Source organism: Lepisma saccharinum, chromosome 3, assembly GCF_977018435.1.
Source record: "Lepisma saccharinum chromosome 3, izLepSacc3.1, whole genome shotgun sequence".
NCBI lineage: Eukaryota > Metazoa > Arthropoda > Insecta > Zygentoma > Lepismatidae > Lepisma > Lepisma saccharinum.
The window spans coordinates 23,649,126-23,667,588 of record NC_139231.1 but is presented as its reverse complement, the minus strand read 5'-3'; the positions used below and the strand labels follow the sequence as shown (position 1 = coordinate 23,667,588).

Genomic DNA, 18,463 nt, shown 5'->3' with positions numbered 1-18,463 from the left:
TTACCTTCCTTACAGCATATTCTAAGGCAAAATTAAAGAGCAATGGAGATAATGCATCTCCTTGTTTTAACCCATCATGAATTGTAAATTTGTCAGACATATTATTACCCACACGAATTTTACTTTCTGTTTCACTGGTGCATATTTTTATCATACTAACAAGCTTCTTAGGTATTCCAAACTCTACTAATATATTATATAATTTATCTCTTTTGACCGAATCATATGCTTTTTTGAAATCAATGAATAGCTGATGGACATTTTGATTATATTCCCACTTTTTTTCAAGTGTCTGTCTGATGTGAAAAATTTGATCTGTAGTTGATCTGTTACGTTTAAATCCACATTGATAATCACCTATAATTTCATTAGCATATGGGGTTAGTCTTGTTAAAAGAATGTTAGATAATATTTTATATGTTGTTGAGAGTAGAGAAATTCCACGGTAATTATTGCATTTCATTTTATCACCTTTTTTAAACACAGGAACAATTATGGATTCTTTCCACTGTTGAGGGATTTCTTCTTTATTCCATATTAAACAAATTAATTTATGAATTTGACATATTAATGAATTTCCACCATATTTAATTAACTCAGCTGGTATTAAATCAATGCCAGGTGCTTTGTTATTCTTTAGCCTTTTAATAGCATCTTTAACTTCAGTCAAGTTAGGTTCTGGAACTAAAGGTTCTGCTGTGTGGACTTCATTTACTTCTGATTTATCTCCTACATGGACATTTAAAAGGTCATTAAAGTAGTTCTTCCATCTATTTAGAATATCGCTTGGGTCAGCAAGAAAATCACCATCTTTATCTTTTATCAAGTTTACTTTAGGTTGCCACCCCTTTCTAAACTCATTTACACCTTTATATAAATCTCTGATATTTTTATCTTTGCTGTTTGTTTCAATTTCGTTAATTTTGCTTTTCAAGTAATCTCTTTTTTTACTTCTAAACGTGCGGTTAACTTCTCGCTTTATTCTATTATAATTGTTTAGATTTGTATCATCAGAGTTATTTAACCACCTAAGTCTAGCCTGATTTCTTATTTCTATTAGATTATGACATTCATTATCAAACCATGGCTTACTTTTTCTCGGTTTATGGTATCCTATACTTTCTTTAGCTGCTGATTCTATTGCATTACGTATGTGCTCCCAATTCTTATTTACGTCTGTTTCATTTATATTTTCATCATCATTTAAATCCTGCAAAACATCAAATCTATTTGACAGTTTAATTTGGTAATCTTTCTTAATTCTTTCATCAGTAAACTTTCCTGTATCAAATTTTAGAACTTTTAGATTTTGTTGCTTATGATTTATCACTGAGAGTCTTTCTCTTAATTTAGCAATTACTAAATAATGGTCACTGGCACAGTCAGCACCTCTATGTGTACGAACGTCAATTATACTAGTATGCCTTCTCTTATCAATGAGAATATGATCTATCTGATTATGAGTTTTACCATCTGGAGAAGACCAGGTATATTTGTGGATATCTTTATGTTTAAAAGTGGTACTTTTCACAATTAAATTCTTTGAGGTTGCAAAAGTAATCAATCTTATACCATTATCATTACTTAATTCATGAAGACTTTCTTTACCAATCGTGGGTTTAAATGTCTCTTCTTTGCCAATCTGTGCATTACAGTCACCTAACAGAATTTTCATATCATACTGAGAAAATTTATCAAAGACCTGTTCTAACTCTGTATAAAAATCATCTTTAGTATTATCATCTTTATCTTCCGTTGGTGCATGTATGTTTATTAAAATAATTTTACACCACCTACCCTGTAAAACTGCATATGATATCCTATCATTAATAAATTCTACTGTTTTAAGAGCCGAGATAATTCTATTATTTATGAAAAAGCCTGTTCCCAAATTATGATTTTCAGTACCACCATAGAAAAAAGTATAATTTTTAGTTTTACAATTCCCTTCTCCTGGCCACCTAACTTCCTGGACAGCTACTACATCTAATTTATACTTCACTATCTCATTAACTGTACACTGAAATGCCCCAGGCCGGTAAAGGCTCAGAACATTCCAGGTGCCTAATTTAATATCCTTATTCCTAATGAAGATCTTATCCTTAGTCCAGGGACCTCCCAAAGTAGTCCCCACCCGGAGATCCGAACGGGGGACTATTTTACCTCCGGAATATTTTACCTTGGGAACATCCATGGCCTTATATTTCTGTTTCTTGACATGTCTTTTTACAGTGCAGAGTTGTCAGCTCTACGCCTAACCCCCAATATGAATGGAGGAACTACTACACAAGACAAACACAAACATATTAGACAGCACAATTACTACACAAGACGAACACAAACACATCAGACAGCATAACTACTACACAAGACACACACAAACACATCACAACTATAACACAATATAAACATACACACACCACAACTACTACGCAATATAAACATACACACAGCACAACTACTACGCAATATAAACAAACAAACAAACAAACACAAACACACACACACAAAAATCATTATTAACTATAACACAATATAAACACAAACACACCACAACTACTACACAATATAAACATAAACAAATTCATTAAAACTCACAAAATCCATAATAATTTTTATTAATGCTTTTTTAGTTTGCAGAAGTGTATTTGTTTATTAAATATAATAATTACAATCATTACTAACAAATCATACACTGTCACTGGCATGAGTGTCTCAAATGACACACATTCAAAAATGGCACCTGATATGCCCACCAAGTGCATTTTGCCTCCTAATTACATTACATTTGCATTTTTATGAACAAAAGTAATAAAGAAATATTGGGAACATCCTAGGAAAGAATGTAATTTATTATTTTCAAACAGTTGAAAAATCTAAAAAATTGAGATGGTGTTCCTCCGAAGGGCCCCTTCCCCCCTCCAACTCCCTGGTTCGCTAGGGTTAAAATTGTATCTTCACCAGTATACAATATGTGTCCACTGGGATTGGCCAGTATCTGTCTTTTGGCTGCTAGATGATGTAATTTTTTTTAGCTAGTTGTAAAATATGTCTCTACAAATCTGTAAACTCATAACAGTAACTTCAAGTGAAATAGGTTAGCTGTAATTGGTAAAAAGCCAAAAAAGCCAGCATTTTTGCAACTCTAGTATTGAAGGCTCCACCAGAGTGGTCACGGAATGAAGATTTGTGGAGAAGTGGGAATTTGTATCTGCCTAACGTGCGTAAGGACAGAAATAACTCAACATTTTTACTCTTTTAAACCAAATTTTCAATTGATTCATCCCACAAGTGGAATTTTCGATCAAATTATGTAAAAATTGTCACTTTTGATCTCATTCACGCAAAGGAAGAAGGAGTTCTTAAGTATAATTTAATTTGGGGATCTAGTAGCCTATAAATAACCATATCTGCCCTTGGCTTAAATTTTCTAGAATGGTTAACCATTTACCCTACTCAACACCAAAATTATACAATGAGTATCTGAGAAATTGTCATGAAAGTAATGCAATGATACTCTTATCAGTGAATCATTTTCTGATTTTCAACTATTTTCCTTATTAATTCTCATTTAACAAAAATTTAGCAATGTAGCATTTTCTGTCCATGTCACAGTTCATGGTTTGCAAGATATAAAAAATATTTCAAGGTCCCTTTCTTCCGAGCACTTACAATGTGTCTTTTACTTACAGTAATCATGGGACGGCTTGAATTTGTTCAGAGCTTAGTTGGTCACCAAGGCTGTGTCTGGAATGTTGCATGGAACCCACAGGGAACAGTGCTGTCATCTTGTGGTGAAGATAAAAAAATCAGACTTTGGGGGAAGGAATCCAAGAAGTGGGTTACAAAAGCTATCCTGACTGATGCACATCAACGGACAATTCGTGCAACATCATGGTCCCCTTGCGGGACATACCTTGCATCAGCAAGCTTTGATGCCACGGTCGCAGTATGGGATAAGAAAGCTGGAGAGTTTGAATGCAACGCCACTCTTGAAGGCCACGAGAACGAAGTTAAGTGTGTGGCTTGGTCCAAGTCAGGACATTATCTTTCCACTTGCAGTCGCGATAAGAGCGTATGGGTTTGGGAGGTTGCCGAGGATGACGAGTACGAGTGTGCTGCCGTTCTTAACGCTCACACGCAGGATGTGAAGAAGGTGATATGGCATCCTCATATGGATGTATTAGCGTCAGCGAGCTATGATAACACTGTTAAACTCTTCAAAGAGGATGCAGATGACTGGGTTTGTTTCGCAACATTATCATCGCATGAATCGACAGTGTGGAGCATCACATTTGACCGAACCGGCACTAGATTAGCTTCATGTAGTGACGATAGAACTGTGAAGATATGGAAAGAATATCTGCCTGGTAATTCAGAGGGCATTGCAACCACTGGAAATGATCCAACGTGGAAATGTGTTTGCACATTGTCTGGCTTTCATCCACGTGTGATCTATGACATTGCCTGGTGCCACGAAACTGAATTATTAGCTACAGCCTGTGGAGATGATGCAATTAGGATTTTCAAAGAGGCTACAGATTCTAACCCTAATGAACCAACATTTAATCTTTTGTGCACATATTACAATTCTCATACTCAAGACGTTAATTCAGTGGCCTGGAATCCAAAGATTCCGGGTTTGTTAGCATCTGGAAGTGATGATGATGATGTAAAATTGTGGCAGTTCAATGAATAATACATATCAAGATAAGAGTAAACGTGTGTTAAATTGTATGTATAGTTTATAGAGGAAATGGTATAAAATTGTTAACAGCAAACATATACATGTGTATGTATATTTCTGCAAAATAGTTCCTCAGTAGAAAGTGATACAGAAGATTGTCATCATTGTAAGATGGAAAGGGTCAAACTACATAAATCGATCACGTATTTTCACATATGCCTGTTGCACACTGCGTAAATAATGATTTCTAGCACATCTTCAACTAGTTTTAATTTCATACGTCTAGTTCAATAAAACTTAAGAAAGTACTGTAAGTTAGATATCTGCAAGTATTAACGTAATGTGAAATAATTAACAGCACTTTGTCTACTATTCTTAACTCGCTGGCCACCATAACGATGGAGGACTTCGTTGCTTCCTATTGGAGGATTTCAGAACAGAAAGTATTGACGCTTGCCAAATGGTTTTCATTGTTGTATGGATTACTAGTGTTTGGCTTAGTTTTCTTCATTCCACATTTGGGGACAATACACCAGGTAAGTGTTTAATTCAACGTTGAAATTGCATACTCACTCAGTAATTTTTGTTTTCAGAATACATGACCAGACTGAGGAAAAACGTGTAATAGTGAAGAGGTTTTTTTTTCGAAATTTTGTAGGAAAAAACAATTCTTTGGAACATTGCATTTTTTGTTTCTAAACAATGTAATTTTTGTTCAGGTACAGTGCGATTCATGAGTATTACCGTGAAAATTATCCATCATCATGTTCGTGCACTTTATTTGACCCAATAGGAGCTTCAAGAATTAAAAGAAAACTCAAGCAAGCTGTTGATAACTTATGCGCCAGCATGCATAAAAATCCATCGCTTTAAAAAACACATAGGATGTAAGAGAAAAAATAATGAAATTAGTCATGGACAATTTGCCGAGCAATGCTAGTGGATCCCTCTGTACAAGAATACTTGGTGTATAAAGGTATCCAAAAATACATACACATATATAACAGCAACTTTAGGCTTTTTCAAATATAGTGTTTATTGTTACACAGTGTAACCCACCAAAATTTTATGAATGATACTTAAGTTCACTGTGGCCACTGTTTGAACCTGAAAAGGTGTATACACAATACTTGAGTTCTCGCCAAGTGTCTACCAGAAGCTAGGGACAACTGCTTTATATTCGATCACTTGGTGAGGATCCTTAGAACCTCAAATACGAAAATTGTATTTCTTATCTTGCCACAATTGCTAAAGGTTGATTCATGAGTGAGCAATAATACCAGGTCAAGATAATCACATTTTGACTGAAGCAACTGCCATTACTATGTCGTCTTTACCCAGAACTGTGACGTGCTTTTACCACGTGACAAAATAAATCTTTAGGAATTCCCTACCAACTGAAATAGCCAATGGTTATTGCAAAATACGTTATCTTTCAACAATTCAAGCCCGAACACACAGTATTGCTTGTAATTTGCCGCCTATAATGAGACATTTCAAAATATTTCCTTCAGATATAACCATATCTTTACAGTGTATTTGCAAAACAATATATTGCAAATTTCAAAGCAAAATTACAGACGTAATACCTACTGTTTATGGTATTTATAATTTTTGGTCGGACTAACAGAAGAATATATTTTAATAATTACATGTCAATGATCAAAGCTATCCAAAAATAAATAATTGTAGATATCTGAGAATGTATATTGTACATGTCTAAAATTTATTCAAATTAAACACAAATCGTCCGCGTGCATGATAATATTAATTATTTTACACACCCTATGTAGGCACAGACTTGTGTTATTTAATAGTAACTATTATTATGACCACAGTATGTAAATTTCCGTATTTTATAACGGACATTTCAATTTATTTTCCACAGTCAACATAGCACATGAGCATTTAGATAATAAGTAACATTAATACCTCTGAAATAAATTTTTGGTGTGATGTCATTTCTCTAAAACTTTTAACTTTCTTCCAGAAATTAATCAATAAAATCATTAAATACTGAAAAATGGGGGTTACATAGATACTACATACAGGATTTAATGGTAGATACATAATGCAATTAAAAAGTAATTCAATTTTAATTTTGACCGCATTATAGTGTTATCTGCAACTGCTTTTTTACTTTAAACATACTTTCTTGACATCTTTTAACACACTTTACTTTTACCATGCAACCTTATAACTTACAGTAACATTTAGAGCAGCCTCGTATTTGTGAGAGAAGGCTCCCGAATGCACATGTGGATTAGAGTGCCAGCAGTGATACTATAGGAATTTTTCATCTACGCCACAAACTGTTGCATTGTGGCTTCGAGCAGCCATCATTGAGGCCAGTTCTTGTAAGCATACGGAATTCAAACTGGCTGGCGGGAGATACTAAAACAAACGTGCAGTTCGTGTAGATGTAATGAACGCTAGTGGTGGATATTTCCTTGCAAACGACAAATAAAATGTCAAGTCTGACGTGACATGAAACCCACCTATAGTGGTGTAAGGGTAACTGAAAAAGGTTATTGAGTAAATCAGGAGGCTTCCTCGGTCGCGTTCGTTCATTGAGAAACTTCTGATCGTCTCATTAGTGAGTAACAGTACAATGTGGCATTGAAATCTCTGCAGAAGGAACAGTAAGTGGTTCCGTGAGAGGTAGGGCACCTTCCCCGGAGTATTTTTAATTTTCCATGCAAGTGACTTTTCCTCTGCTCACTGCCTTTCAGCATAAGCATAAGCACAGGGAGGAAAGGGGGAAAATGCCCACCCTAATCATGGGCGTTCGCAGAATTTTTCTACTGAGGGACAAGCAAGGTATTTTTCCATGGGGCATATTACCCCGATAATAGTGTTGCCCCCTCAAAAAACACCTCTTGAATTTGAAATTATCTCATTCCTTCATCCCCATTATAATAATTAATGTAAATTATTATGACGGAAATAAAATTATACGTGTGAAAATGTACTTTCAGGTTAATATTCGGTTTCTAAGGTGAGATGTGCCCATCCTTGGCCCCCTTCCAGACGTTCATGCCCCTAAATTATTATATTTTCACCTAGAAATTTAGGATAGAGGAATCTTATCGCCGTTATTAAACCATATTATACTCTTGAAGAAAATGAAGTATTTTCAAGCCAATGAAAGTTCAAAGCAACTACGGGGAAGGGGGGTGCTGTGGCGCAACCACAGGGGGGCAGAGCAATTGGCCTCCATCCTTGGACGGAAATCAATTTTAGAGGGGGCAACAATGAAAATAAAGGAATGCAAGACTAACAGAATCTAAGAGTAGCAGAACAAAAGGATAATCAAGATGAAATTTTAGTTTTCACGTCTCTCTTGCATTATTTCTTCCAGACGGCCAAGAGCACTTGCAGGGGGCACAGAGCTGCAATTGGCCCCTCGATTTCATATTTTATACAAATAAAAATACGTTTCGTAAAATGTTCTTCCTCGCCTCGTAAAATGTAAAATTTTTCCGCCATATTGAATCAATATTATTTTTATTTTGCAAAAATTTGGATCTGAATTTTTTTTTGCTCGCTTCGCTTGCAATTTGTTTTCTGTAATGCCTTGTAAATTACCAGGGAGAGAAGTACTGCTGCTAAACGGATTTATCTTAAATGCATGAACAATTGTTTGGAGGAAAAAGAACGTGCACATTTGAGAGAGAATTTATATGATTCTTGCTGTTGGTTTGTTATGGGGTGGGTGAATTGATTGTATATATACGTATGTATTGTTTGATTTGATTTGTTGTTTTATGTCCACTTTATGCACAGAAAGGCTAATCGGGACTGTACCTACAGTTTAAAGTGGAATCCGAACCACTATGTGCCTCCACCGGGTATCGAACCCGGGACCCCTTGATTACAAGGCGACAACGCTACCACTGCGCCATCGGGGAGGCCTATGTATGTATTGTATATATATACACAGGGTGTCCCGGGAGGAAGTGGTAATACTTTGGAAAATGGTATATGGGTGATTGTAAGCAAAAAAGTCCATATGAACATAGGTCAGATTTTGAACGAGAACTGAGATATGAATATAAATAAAAATGCCGCCACCAACATCAATGCACTCTCCTATAGGGGGTGTGGGGGTAACGCCTCACACTTTGTTGACCCGGTTGTGAGTGGGGATGATAAAGTCATCAACATTCCCCTGACCACCTTTACCCTTGCGGTGTACCCTAAGGAAGCGTTTTGTCTCCGCTACTGTTCTCCATGTATACATAAATGATATATCGGAAACATTTCAATCAACAAATTACCATCTGTACGCTGATGACGTCCAATGTTACTTATCATTCGCTAAAACAAACATCAATATGGCCATCAAAGCTCTAAACGCTGATATTATGAACGTCTGCAAGTGGTCTCAGGCAAACGGTCTACGAGTAAATGCTGAGAAAACTAAATGTATTTTAATTGGCTCACAGCACCTCATATCCACAACAGCGAAGTCCTCCATCCCGGACATTCTTGTAGACGGAAAACCCATTTCACTATCACTTTCGGTCATAGACCTGGGAATTATTGTGGACGAAAACCTCACCTGGAGTGACCATGTGAAGGCCATGTGCAAGAAATCTTACGTAGCATTACACTCACTGTACCGCCAAAAAAACATCTTACCTCAAGAGGTAAAGAAAACACTGGTGGAATCGCTACTTTTGTCGCAAATAGACTACTGCGACTTGACGTATGTTGACCTCAACGGTGAGCTAGCAAGACGTCTACAGCGAATACAAAATGCATGTGTACGTTTTATTTATAACATCAAATATTTTGACCACCTTACCCCGGCTTTCAAAGACCTAGGCTGGGTCGATCTTTCAACACGCCGTCGCTTCCACGCTCTTACAGCGCTCTACAAAATATTTCATTCAAGAGAACCCCCTTACCTACTTACACGATTTCAACCACTCAGCGAAGCACACACCTTTGCTACCCGTTCACTAAACAACTCCCTGCTCACCATCCCCTCTCACAGCGTTTTACGGAAATTCCTTCACTGTCACTGCCACCAGAGCGTGGAACGACCTCCCTAATGACATAAGAAACTCCTCTCGGCAATTTCAAATCAAAATTAAGAAAGCATCTTCTGGAGGCAACTTACCAGTACTAAAAACAAGGAAAGACAATAAAATGAGACCTTTCTTGATCTAAATTTGCAGGACAAACACCGACCGACTTTTCTGTATTTGAAGTATTTTTGTTATGTGTGTGTTCATTCTGTACGTGCATTTTTTACGTTTCTTACAGCATATATGTGTATTTTTTGTGTTTTGTCTTTTTGTGTTTTTCCTTTTTGTGTGTTTTTCTTTTTTTGTGTTCTTTATTTTCTTTGGTATTTTGATGTTTTATATTTTGCAAACTGTTAGATATTTCAACTAAATTTGTAAAATGTGAAGTAGAGATGGTTAAGTGTAAGAAAAGGCTTGTGCCTTAACTTCGCCATCCAAAAGAAGAAGTAAATAAATAAATAAATAAATAAAATGAGGAGTATGCGGACATGGTGTTTGTGTACGGGTTTTATAATGGAAGTGCTCACGCGGCTGTTGAAGAATACAGAAAGCAGTTTCCATTACGTAGGACACCAAATAAGGCCGTGTTTACTAATACGTTTCGTGCATTGTGAGAACGTGGAACAGTTCCCAGTGCTAAAGTGACTTCCGAACGTGAAACCAGACAATCTGTGGAAGAACAGGACATCATTTCCCTGGTGCAACGAAGTCCTACCACAAGTACCAGGCGAATGTCAACACGTCTGGGTATTCCACGCACCCGTGTGTGGCGGACATTACATGGGGAAAATTTGTATCCATTTCACCACCAACCAGTGCAGCACTTACATCGTGCTGATTACGATACCCGCCGTCAATTTTGTCATTGGTTACTACAGAATGCAGTAAATGTGACAAACATTTTATTCACTGATGAGGCAACCTTCACTCGTACCGGTGTGAATAATAGCCGTAATAAACACACTTGGTCTCGGGAAAACCCTCACGCAACTCTTGTCACAGGGTACCAAGACAGATTTTCCATAAACATGTGGTGGGGCATGGTTGACGACATTCTTGGCCTACCTATCCTTCATGAACGCATGAATGCACAGCGGTACCTTCATCTGTTACAAAATGATTTGACAGACCAGTTAGACGATGTTCCTTTGCACACAAGGCGGGACCTCTTTTTGCAGCATGACGGAGCACCGGCTCCTGCAAGTCGGTTGATCATTGAACATCTGAATTCCACCTACCCTAGTCGATGGATTGGTCGTGTTCGTGGTAGTCTGGTTACTTGGCCACCTCGTTCTCCTGACCTCACCCCTCTTGATTTTTGTTCATGGGGGTGGATGAAACAGGGGGTTTACCGGGAGAGGGTGAATACAAGGAATGAACTGCACGTTCGCATTATGAATGCTGCTGAGTTAATCCGCGAACGTCATCGGGAGCTTCGTAGTGCAACACAAGATGTCCTCCGACGCGCTCAGAAGTGCATTGATGTTGGTGGTGGCATTTTTGAGAATCTGCTGTGACCTGCTATCATTTCTGTGGCCTTTTTACCTCCTTACAATCGTTCATGTCAGTACTTACCAGCACGTGTTAACATTTTATTTTTTAACATTAATGTCTTGCTTAATTACTTAATTATCATGTACGTACTAATTTCTGCTACACCACAAATTAATGCAATAAAAATTTGTATCAGCATGTCCCTTCTAGTATTTACTTACACAATCCCCATTACATTTCCATGTTTTACATGTTACTGTTTTTGTTTACGTTTTTCTACTTCATTTTTATTTCTGTTCATATCTCAGTTCTCGTTCAAAATCGGACCCATGTTCATATGAACATTTTTGCTTAGAATCACCCATACTACCATTTCACGAAGTATTGCCACTTCCTCCCGGGACAAAATCAAAGAAGGAGAAAGGAAACACTCACCAGACAGTGGAAAAAATCGAATTTTCGCTAACTATATTGTAGCAACGGAACCGCCTCTCTCCTTCTACGCTAAAGATGCTACAATATAGTCAGCAAAAATTTGATTTTTTCCACTGTCTGATGAGTGTTTCCTTTTTCCTTCTTTGATTTGTATATATATATATATATATATATATATATATATATATGGGGAAGTGTGTTTTTATATGTGTGTGTGTGTGTATATATATATATATATATATATATATATATATATATATATATATATATATATACACACACACACACACACACACACCCATCAGTGCAATGAAACTTAAACATGCGATTTTTTTTCGATTGAACTCTCATCAAGGTTTGTGCCCCCCTAATGAGAGGGTCTGCGCACGCCTATGCCCTTCAGGTGTACTGCAGGAGAGGCGAACCCAGCGCATGGACTGCAAGATACACTATACTATAGCCAAAAGTCACCCTAGTGTCATGGTCAGGGGCTGTTTATCCTGATTTGCGCTCGGACCATTAGTTGTGGTCAATGGCAACATGACCAGTGGTGTTAATGAGGACATTTTAGACAACAGCATGCTGCCACATTGTAGAAACAGTATGGAATGGACCCTTTATTCTATCAGCACGATAATGCACCTGTGCATAAAGCAGGGCCCATTGCATCGTGGTTTGAGGACAATCAGGTGGATGTGCTTAGCTGGCCCGCTCAAAGCCCCTACTGGAACCCGATAAAACATCTTTGGGATGAACTGGAGCGTCGGTTGCGTGCCCGACCCACTCGACCGAAAGCCACCCATGAACTAACTATTCACGAGGCTACAGGACGAATGAGAAAAAAATCCACCATCAATATACCAGAACTTACTGAAAAGCCTACCCCGAAGAGTAAATTCTGTAATAATAGCGAAGGGAAGTCCGACATCTTATTAGTTACTTGGCTCGAGTCTTTGGAATGAACAATTATTGGCTGTCCGGTGACAATTAGTTGTATAGTATATGCTCCAGCCTGATGTAGTAAATTGTGGTAAATTTAATTTGACCAAATACGAAATACATTACATTCTGCTTGAATCCATGTAATAGATATAAGAATTCAATTGGTTTCAATGTTTAGTTCAACGTTCAATATGTAGTATATACAGTTGAACCTGAGATATGCGTATGTCAAGGTGAAGAGAAAATAATATGTATAACTGAGAATTACGTACTTACAAATCAAGTTTAGATATCATGTCATATCATTTCAAAATACTGTAATTGTATCTACAATACATTACATTAGTGATCACTTTGACACTAAAATAGTGTACTACAGTAGACACTATAGATTTATAGTTCCACTACCCAATATTTTTTAAAAATCGTCTAGAATAGCTTTTTTTAGTCATGACTGTGCAAAGCGTAGCACAAGCGATACCTAAATCTGCAACTATTTCAGTCTTAGTTTTATGTGGATTAGCGCCCACTTCCCGTATAAATTTGACTTTCTTGTCAAGCGTGTAACGTTTCCTCGTTTTCCATGACCGACAGTAGCAACTGAAAACTGTCACTTCTATGACATTGTTGTAGCTTGACAATGTACAAATCAACTGTATTTCATGAATATTAGTACGTATAGCAACGAATTACGTATAAATGCATTACGTATGAATAAGGTTAAATTAACACGTTTTTAAATTTCGCGGGACGTACAGTAATTTACGTATAAAACAGAATTACGCACAACTGAGTTACGTATAAATAGTCTCAACTGTTTATTTTCCCTTCAATTAAATATTGTCTCCAGGATAATACCTTAAATTAAATTTTGTTTAAATGCAGTAAAAATGACTTATTTTTTAATAATGGGATTACAGTTTCTAATTATGATAATTTGGCATTTCTAAGTTCTTCTCTTGAATTCTTCATCTTGACTTGAAATAAAAAATTGGCATGAAGAAGAATTGAACAACATTTTTAGTAAACCTGTTGAAGTTATTATAGATCCAAATCATTATATTCCTTACACAAGATACAGCAATTCAATGGATTTTCATGTACAACATGTCCTTCAAATATTTTAAAACAATTTGCAACAATTGTCTCTCCGTATGCACTTTATCGGATGCAGTGACATAGTAATTGATATAAAAATAAAACAAAATATTAAGGGGAGTTCCTCGAACGTGAAAAATAAGTTCAACCAGATAATAATCAAAACAGGTCGGAAGGTCTACAAAAGGTGATAAAAGAACAAAAGCAAGATAAGGGTATAAAGAATGTGACACCCACCCGGTGGAACTGTTCCCAGCGGTAAATACGGAGGCCACAAAGGAAGAACACAACCAAAAAATCTTATCGATGGACACAAAACAACCAGGAACTTCCCACCTAGACAAACAAGAGGAAATAGGAAGTGAAGAAATGCAGGATGACCAGATGCAGGACGAAGGGAACTCAGTTGATCTTCCTCCCATCCCAGCTGCAAAGGACAACGTCCCAAAAGAGGAGGACAAGGGACCATCGAAAGACTGTGAGCTGGAAAGTGAATTGAATACAGACGAAGAAAGTGACGAAAGTGCAACTTCAGTGTCAAAGTGGAAAAAATCTCAGCAGATGGGTGCAAAAGAGCGGACGAAGAATACTTCGAAAGGTAGCGAGAACACAGTGGCGAAGAGGAGATCAGTGAGGTATGAATAGAGTAATGAACGGAAGTAAACCCTAAAAATGGAAATTTAATTTGATATTTCATTTGTTATTTGTATTATTTTTTTCAACGTTATGAGGTGAGATCGGAAAGTACTATTAACTGTGTGCTACATTATTCATTTATTAATGGTGTATACCACTAGAATATGTATTATTAATATTAATGGAATCTTTTCACCTGTAAAATGTAAAATGTTAGAAGAATTTTTAAGGGTACACTCCATAGACGTATTGTTTTTGCACGAAGTTTGTATGTGTGACTTCTCATCAATATATGGTTACGAAGGCATAGTTAATACTGGTACGAATGGCCGTGGGACAGCAACACTTGTTAGAAACGGCCTAACCATTAATAATGTAAAAAAGTTAGTAGATGGGAGAGGCATTAGCTTTCAAAGTACCAACTATACGTTTGTAAATATTTATGCGCCTTCAGGCAATCAAAATAGACAATCACGTGAACAATTTTATAATCAGGACATATTATATTTGCTACTGTTAAATGAATCTAAAATAATTCTTGGGGGTGATTTTAACCAGGTATTTAATCCCAGCAATTGTAGAGTAGCCTATCAAAAGAGTCCAGCACTTGCAACATTAATTGAACAATTGCATTTGAAAGATATTTCGTTACAGAAGAGACAGGATATAATATTTACATATTATAATAATAAATCTGGATCGAGAATAGATAGGTTATACACAAATACAGATCAAATAAAAAAAATAACATCCATCATATGGCAGTAAAAATGGCAATTAACCTGGAAGAAACAAGACTAATCAGGGGTCCTTCATATTGGAAGATAAATATACAGTTATTAGAGCTTCCACGTATCAATGAAGTATTTGCACAAAAATGGTGTAAACAACAAAAGCATTACAGTAATCATAATGACTGGTGGGTTCGATATGTAAAACCAAAATTAAAAACTTTTTTTCTGCTGGTATGGAAAAGAAAATGCAAAAGACATGAACGGATTTATCAACTTTTATTACCAGTGTTTACACGAGGCATGTCAAGGGAGAGATGTCACCAAAAATTACCAAGCCATACAGCAGTATAAAGCCAAAATCTTAACACTCCAGAGGCAACAAATGGAAGGCATAACAATAAGAACCAATTCCAAGAATTTAATTCAAGATGAAAGAACTTCGATGTATCACTATGTACAGATGCAAAAACAACAAAAAACACTCATGATAAACAATATTGTGGATTCAAGTGGAGACTCACATGTGAGTCAGCCAGAAATCATGCAAATATTTTATGACTATTATGGGGAGCTTTATCAGACCGGGGAAAGGGAATTAGAAGCAAGAGAGACACTACTGAAATCTCTAACTAATGGTTTGCAAGAAGAGGATAGACAACTTTTAGATACTGAAGTAACAATAGAAGAAGTATATGAAGCGTTACGAACATGCAACCTTAAAGGAGCACCAGAAAAAGATGGTATTGGTTACAAGTTTTATTTGCATTTTTTTTGAGATTATAAAATATGAACTAATCAAAATCATACAGGATGCCTTTAAAAATGGAAAAGTTTTACAAAATGAAGACATCATCATATTGATACCGAAAAAACCACACGCAAAACAAGTAGACGACTACAGACCAATAACATTACTAAATTGTGACTATAAATTAATGGCAAAGATCGTAGCAAATAAGTTTTAAGATAATTTTACCACGGATACTCAGCGAAAAACAAACATGCATTGGCAAAAAGCATAACATATTCAGTGCAGTTGGAGGGATTCGCGATCTGATATTCTATTATAGGGTGCAGAAACTTGATGCATGTGTGCTTTCTTTTGATTTCAAAAAAGCGTTTGATTTAGTGTCGCATGACTACCTGTTTGAGGTGCTAAAGGCATATAGAGTCAGTGATAAATTTATTAATGTTTTGAAAGGTTTCTATCAACAGGCAACATCTCTGATAATGGTCAATGGATTCCTGTCGTCCCCAGTAAATATAACAAGATCAATTCGACAAGGATGTCCACTAAATATGCTCTTGTTTGCTTTAACCCTGGATCCTTTGCTGCAATATACCAGGAAAACTACTCCCGACGAGATACACGCCTTTAAGGAAAACCAAGTGTTTGCTTTCGCAGATGATCTATCCGCTTGTGTCACCACAAACGAGCAAATGCAAAAAATGATGGCAGCGATACACATATACTGCCGTGCTAGTGGGGCCAAAATAAATATGGAAAAATCAAAGGCGCTACCCGTTGGCACATGGGATCAAAAATATCCAGATATAGGGATCCCATATGTACAGGAAATTAAAATATTAGGAACAATTTTTCACAGGGACGAGGAACAAATGTTAGAATCCAATTGGCAAAAGATAGCGAGAGACATTCGCATACAATGTTATAAAGTGCTTAGCAGACAGTTAAACATGATACAACGAGTGTGGTTTTTGCAAACATGTATGTTTAATAAATTAAACTATACGGCCCAAGTGATCCCAATCAATAAAAAATACCTCAGAATAATGAATTCAGCAATTGGTTGGTTTATGTGGTATGGACATTTTTTTCGAATACCACTATCCAATCTATGGCAAATGAAACTAAAAGGAGGATTGAAGCTCAAAAGTATTGAGATCAAATGCAAATCCCTATTCCTGGCACGATCCTATACGCTCTATAGCATTGAAGATTCCATTACATCATTATGGATACAGTTATGGACGGAGGAATTTCCACCCCAAAATCCGCCAGATCTACGCAGATTGAACAAAGGACAGATATATATACGAAGCTTGATGCAAGAATTCAGTTATGTGGTGCTTCCGCCAAAAGATGAAGACGTAAAACTATCTCAATACTTATATACACTGTTTCACAAACAGTTGCAGATACCGACTCACCGCATTTAAAACATTTTCCCAATAACAGATAGCAAAATATTTGGAAAAATTTAAATAAGAAATTTCTGGATACATCAGTGTCTAGTATTTGGTACAATGTAATACATGATATTATACCAACTAATGAACGCTTACATAAAATCAAGAGACTAACAACTAATAAATTCCACATATGTGGAGAGATAGACACCACTGAGCATAGAATAGTAACATGTAATGGAGTAAAGGGAATTTGGAAATGCCTAACAACATATCTAGGACAAATATGTCGAACAGCACCCCAGTACTTTCAACCGTCGATGTGTACAAGACCAGATTTCAAATATTTTCCAGAAAAGAAAAACAATGCAGTAATTTGGTTAATAGCTAATACAATATATTATGAATTTTGTAAAAAGTATGAGAGCAATAGCATTTTGTTCACACAGTATTTAAAAAGAACTTGATGGAAAATGTTACAATATCCAAAAATGTATGAGTATTTTGGAAACTACCTCAGTTTTTTTTAGAAAACAATAATTTTATACTTGTGGTGTGAAAGTGTAAACAGGTATTTGATATATGAAGAAATGTATATTTATATTACAGGTACGCCAAAAATCTTGTATCAGATTGCGAAAATGGGACTCTTACTATATTACTTACTATGTTAAAAATTCAATACAATACGTTTAACTGAAATTATGTAAGGAAACAAACCTATTTTGCATATATGCTGATAAAATAAAATTTTGTTAAAAAAAAATTAAAAAATGGTTAGCACATCGCGCTGCGACGCCAAGGGTGCCGGCTTCGAATCCCGCTCGGGATTGGTTGTTTGTGAATGTCCATTCATCAATTTCATCATTTCATCACTCATCCCCATCTTCGCAAATGAGCCAAGAAGCACAAAACGCGAAGTAAAATAAACTAAATCAATCAATCAACAAACATCCTTGCCCAGGCAAGGATTCGAACCCGGGGCCCCTGGCGTCGTAGCGCGATGTGCTAACCATTTTTTAATTTTTTTTAACAAAATTTTATTTTATCAGCTGGCTCAAAAATATGAGAAATATCGATCATATCACATAAATTGTTCCAAAATATTACACAAATATTAAACAAATGGAAGATAATATTTCAAATCATCATTTGTATTATTATAATTCTTTATTAAAAAATTTAAATTTTCTATTCGCTTCTTACATTTTTCCATCTCATTCTAATGTGACACCATGTTTTGCAGATGG

At 36.2% G+C, this 18,463-nt stretch overlaps 1 pseudogene; it reads left to right on the top strand.

Annotated features, from left to right (window-relative positions):
- The first annotated feature begins 3,651 nt into the window (after positions 1-3,651).
- LOC145985725 (putative cytosolic iron-sulfur protein assembly protein Ciao1 pseudogene) lies at positions 3,652-4,916 on the top strand (annotated as a pseudogene).
- The last annotated feature ends 13,547 nt before the right edge of the window (positions 4,917-18,463 follow it).